Source organism: Dreissena polymorpha, chromosome 11, assembly GCF_020536995.1.
Source record: "Dreissena polymorpha isolate Duluth1 chromosome 11, UMN_Dpol_1.0, whole genome shotgun sequence".
NCBI classification, from domain to species: domain Eukaryota; kingdom Metazoa; phylum Mollusca; class Bivalvia; order Myida; family Dreissenidae; genus Dreissena; species Dreissena polymorpha.
The window spans coordinates 32,878,361-32,884,856 of NC_068365.1; positions in this window are offsets into that span (position 1 = coordinate 32,878,361).

Sequence of the window (6,496 nt, forward strand, 5' to 3'; positions counted from 1 at the left end):
CTCTGTAAAATTGGAAAACTGTAGTCTACCTGAATCTTGGATGTGTTTTTAATTTCAATTTTACCAATCTGTGCAGGACGTGAGCTTCCTATTAATAGATTAAGAAAGGATTCCTTGGCAATGCCTTACTGACCATATTTTAATGCTTTACCCAAGTCGGACTTTTTTCTGGTTAAGGTTTTCCGTGTAATTTTTCCGCCTAAGCACAGACTATTCTTAAACGGAAAATTTTTCCTGCTAAAACTTGTTTACGCCTATTTAGGCGGTTTCCGTCTACCTAAGCGGAAAAAAATAGCATATTTTGAGCTTTATTCTCCTTAAGGTCCTGCTAAAGCACATATTACGCTTTATAGTAGTAAAAGACGGAAACCGCCTTATTTGTCTGGGTGGTTTTCACCTGAGGTATTGGCGTACTTTTTCGTACGGCAGATGACTTTCAAAACTGGGTCACACGATCAAATTAAAGAAAAAGCTTTGTATAGGGATTTTAACACCACGTCTGCGGATATGCTGAGTAGTATAGTGGTCTCAACTCCATGACTGCGCAGATACCATTTTGGATTCTATATTACGAACGACATAATGCGTCTGTATTAATGTTTATCTTGTAATTTTGTAATTACCACTTAGATGATTAAGAACATTAGGGAGACATACGTTTTTTTTCAAAAGCAGCTCTTTATAGTTATTTGTTTCAAAATATACTTGAGGCCATTCTTAAATAAGTAGCACAACCCAAGAATGTAACAGTGGGTATAGGTAGTCTGATTTTTAGTATATTCTATTTATAGCCGAATAAAAATTTGTGTCAATATTTAGGTTCATAATAGTTCTAAATTGAAAGAACTAAGAAACTTTGGGCAGGGGCCTATTTTGAAAAATCTGGGACAGTCGCTACCAATATTTAATTTTTTTTAACGATGGCCTAGTAATGATTGTTGTCTGTCGCATGTGCGTTAATCAGCAGATTATATTATTTACGGAATGATTTTAATATTAAAAGATGTACATTTATATGAACTGTTAAAATTCAATTTGGTACCGATTCTTTGGTCCGATTTGGTACCGATCCATCAGTCCGATTTGATACCGATTCATTAAACTGATTTGGTACCGATTCATAAGTCCGATTCGGTACCGATTCATTAGACCGATTTGTTACTGATTTTTTTACATGTTGATACCGATTTATTTACGATTTGTTAGCGATTTGGTATTGAATTCAATAGACCCGATTTAATACCGATGCATTATTTAGTTGATTTTAACCCGATTTATTAGCACGATTTGTTTACGATTGATTGGCGATTCATTAGCTCATTTGCATGTGATTTCAATCGGTACCAAATCGTGAACAAATCACTGATTTGTTTAAGATTTGTTAGACCGATTCATTCACATCTTTTTTTTGCTTGGGTGTTGTTTGTTTTTGAAATTTAGGTAATGTAGCATTTGTATTCGATACATAGATAGTGTAAACGTGCTGATGATTGTCATATACACGTAAAAAGAGGTTATATTAATATTTTAAACAATCCGATATATCGGTTGATATTATTTATATGTAATTAAAGCCACACACGTTGAAATGAAATTCATGTTAATCAAAACATATAGATTTAATTTGTAAATGTGCAAAATTGTCATTAAATCTATAGCCTAATAAAAAAGTAATTTATTATTTTTCAAACGGTACCGCTTTTAAAACCGAAAGTAGGATTTCTATTAATATATACGTCAATTTCGACAAACGCGATTATTTTTAAGTTTTAAAGCGCACATGAGACGGATTTCTAACTTGTTACCACCAGTTATAGTCTAATTGGCATAGATAAAACTAAATCTATAGCCTAGTTAGCAAGTCATTTATTATTTTTTCAAATTGTAACTCTTTTAAAACCGAAAGTAGGATTTTTAACCGTATACGTTCATTCGACAAACGCGATTATTTTTAAGTTTTAAAGCGCAAAAAAGGATTTCTACCACCAAAACATAATCTACTACTACTACTACAACAACTACTACTACTACTACTACTACTACTACTACTACTACTACTACTACTACTACTACTACTTCTACTAATACTACTACTACTACTTCTACTACTACTACTACTACTACTACTACTACTACTACTACTACTATTACTACTTCTACTACTACTACTACTACTACTACTACTACTACTACCACTACTACTACTACTACTACTACTACTACTACTACTACTTTTACTACTACTACTACTAATAATAATAATAATACAACGACTTCTACAACTACTTCTACTACAACTACTACTACCAGTACTACAACTTCTACAACAACAACAACAACAACTACTACTAGTACTACTTCTACAACTACTACTACTACTACTTCTACTACTACTACTACTACTTCTACTACTACTACTACTACTACTACTACTACTTCTACTTCTACTACTACTACTACTACTTCTACTACTACTACTACTACTTCTACTACTAATACTACTACTACTACTACTACTACCACTACTACAACTACCACTATTGCCACTACTACTGCTACTACTACTAGCACTTCTACTACTACCACTACTACAACTACTACTATTGCCACTACTACTGCTACTACTACTAGCACTTCTTCTACTACTTCTACTACTACTAATACGACTTCTACTTCTACCAGTACTACAACTACTACAATTACAACAGCCTTTACTACTACTACTACTACTACTACTACTACTACTACTACTACTACTACTACTACTACTACTACTACTACTACTACCACTACTACTTCTACTACTAACTACTACTACTACTACTACTACTACTACTACTACTACTACTACTACTACTACTACAACTCATTCTACTACTACTACTACTACTACTACTACTACTACAACTACTACTACTACTACTACTACTACTACTACTACTACTACTACTACTACTACTACTACTACTACTTCTACTACTACTTTCTTACCGTAAGATAAGTAGAAAGGACCTAATTTGCAATAACACAAGATGTACGAATATATTCTCAAGTAATAAGTAGTAGCAGTACACCTTAATTGTTTAGTAAACCTTATATTAAAGTGAATATCGTATGGCTGTAACATGACACCATACATTTAAAATTTAATCGTTAACTGTAACAGAAAGTTCACATAATTGGGAAATACAGCTCATTGGTAGTTTCAGGTGAACACGTATCGAAACGTCGATGGACATTCAACAATGGTTTAAATGTTCAAAATGGAAAAGGTATAGTTTCTTCCCACCAAAAGTAATTATGTGCACTTGTTACGTCATGATTAATGAATTCAAATTCTACTTTTTGTTTACATACTTATACATGAATATCAGCATGAAAATAATAGATATACATTATATGAAATAATTTTGAATATCTTAACTTAAAGTAAGTAAATATTGATTAAAATGTGAGAATCAGAAATTCATTAGTAATAAAAACCAAGAAACTCAGAACGACACATTAAATATAGGGATTGCTATCGAACCAATATTCAATACTATTAAGTGGAATTCGCAAAGAAAAGTTCATAAAAAAAGTTCATAATAAAAATACTGTTGAATATATCGAATCACCATACTGAGATTTAGTTATGAAGAGCTAATAATGTACAACAAGGTATATCCTGTTTTTTGTGAACATTTAATTTAAAGGGGCCTTTTCACAGATTTTGGCATGTTTTGAAGTTTGTCATTAAATGCTTTATATTGATAAATGTTAACATTGGGTCTAAAAATCTCCAGTAAAAAAAAACAAGAATACAATTTAAAAAAATATAAAAAAGTAACCCTCAAAGGGGCTCGAACCACTGACCCCTTGAGCCATATGGAGCAATAGTCTACCGCTCTATCCACTAGACTATCCGCTCTTATACCAATGTCAATGTATTTTTTACCTCATATATGGAATCCTCGTAGTATCCAAAAAATACAACTAAATTTTCCAATTTATTCAATCGTTTCGCGTTGCAACGCTTTAAAAATTTCAGGTTTTTAAATCGTCAAAAGATGCACATAATGGATATTTTAGAGCATGGTAAATGTTCTGCATTACTGTTTCCTCAGACAATTTAATACTCTGCACAAAATGTGGTTTCACTTTGAGCATTCCTTGTGCGTTAAATGCCATATTACAATTATTAACAATGAAATAATGCTCCATGGTTTATTTTTTCCCTTTCATGTTTATTAATCACTTTCAAGAAGTGTGTACACACAATACACAAAACATTTCGATGAGATATCGTTAAAATCTCGGATTGCTATATAAGTTATGAGATATGGATTGTAAAGTATGAAATGTAAGGTGTGAGAAAGGCCTTCGTATTTAAAGGGACCGTCAACCAGATTGACGAAAAAAGAAAATTTCTAAAATACCGTATTTTTTTGACAATAATTAGTTTATATTTATTAAAATATCACGACTGGTATATTACATTACTTGAACAAAGTTTTTAATTTTTCATATTTTCAGTATATTCGGTAATAATATTTCGCGATGTGAAATCGAAAGTACATCGCGAAAATACGTTACATAACGATATATACACTATAAATAACGCAAGTAGATTTATCATTATATATTATATATATATGTATAAAATATATACAATTCACTACGCATGCGCAATTGACATACCTGGGTTTACGTTCTGATTGCAAAATTGATTGAAAATGGTAATAGTTATTTCGAAGTGTAAAATTCCGTGTACAGGTGCAATACAAGACTTCTTTAATTCAAGTTGTTGTTTTCTTATAAAATGAAGCGTTCTTGTCGTTTCCGGCTCTGCGAATGACTTTAACATTATCAATTTGATATTTAAAGGTATGTTTTGCTTCAAAAACAATTTTCACCAATCAATAGCGGTCAAGATCGTCAGTGTCTTTTTGCGGTAACTCCCTTTAATATAACGATGCGGCATACTGTGGAAAAACAAATGATAGGTGTTTAGGACTGTTTTCCTGATATAATGGGGGAATCTTACAAACAATTGTGTCAGAGTATATGATTATCTCTTATAAAATGTATATTTGTTTTAGTTCCTTTGTCTTTTCCTTTCAATTGTTGCCGCTATTAAGGCCGAAAGTTTGTTTCAGTTTTATGATGTGCTGGTTTGCTTGGTGCCCTGATGTTTTTTCCTTTTCTGTGTGTCTGTCTGTTTGATAAATTTAAGTCTGATGTAGATCTTGTCTAGTCGTATAGTGATTTTGCGTTTACTAATTTACAACTGCTTCCGATTGAGTATCCGCAAATGTATTTCCTTTTACATAACTATTGCAAGAAAATCGTCATCCAAATGCCTTTCTATTTAAACACATCCTTGCACGATTTTGTTCCTAATCTCTCTCATCAAATTCTTTTTAATTAATCATTATACAATCTGATATACGGTCTCGTCTAATTCATAACAATTTAACAATTCTGTTAGTTTACCTTTCTTCAATAAGATCCACATTTGAATATCTTGAAGACTTTATCGAAAGCATAGTGTAGATGTTTTGCGTCGTTTCTTCAGTCGAATGAACAAAGCATTCAATACAACTTAATTATCCATCGCACACAGAAATTCCTTTCCCATTGAACATGGATCTTTGGTGGGAACGGAGACAATCTAGTCCTTTCGGAATGTTTAATATTAAATCCGAATGTAGATGTGTTAAGCCATATTTATAAAGATATTACTGGATTTATATATTTTCAGTTTAAGGTCATTTTTAGACGTACAATGTAATAGAAGCAATATTTGGCAGAACGATTTCTTAAATTTTCAAATCTCACCCCTGTTTACATCAGTTGCATATTTTTTATATCATGGTGAAAGTTCATAATTGATTGGTATTGTTTTAATTTATGCATGTAGAAAATGTTGGTGTACTAAAACAACCTTAAACTTTTCTACATGCCACAATTGACTTTGAACACGTATATTTATTCGTTGAATTTGTCATTATTTACATTTTTCGATAGGGCTTCTGTATATTTTTTTATTTGTTTTCTTGTGTTATTGTCTGTATAAATATCGCATACTATTTTTTTTTGGCCCATAAAAGCCGACAAAAACGTTACAAAAGAATTAAATACGCTATAAATAAAATAAATGACAATTATCTTTTCCCAATATGAGAACATCATTTCCTGTAGCATATTTTTCTAAAATAAGGTTCATTTATTTTATTAATAAAAGAAATGACGATTATTTGTTTCCAATATAAGAAAATCATTTCCTGTAGCATATTTTTCTAAAATTAGGATTGCATGATTTTTTGTTCAAGATCACTTTATTTTTTTAAATACAGTAAAAAGTCATAACATTTTTAAACAAGAGATGTGTTTGTCAGAAACACAATGCCCCCTATTGCGCCGCTTTGAAATAAAATTTCAATATATCATTTTGAAGGTTGAAATTATCTCCCTTTTAAAGCTTATTACCTCCCTTGGATTGTATCTTTTGACT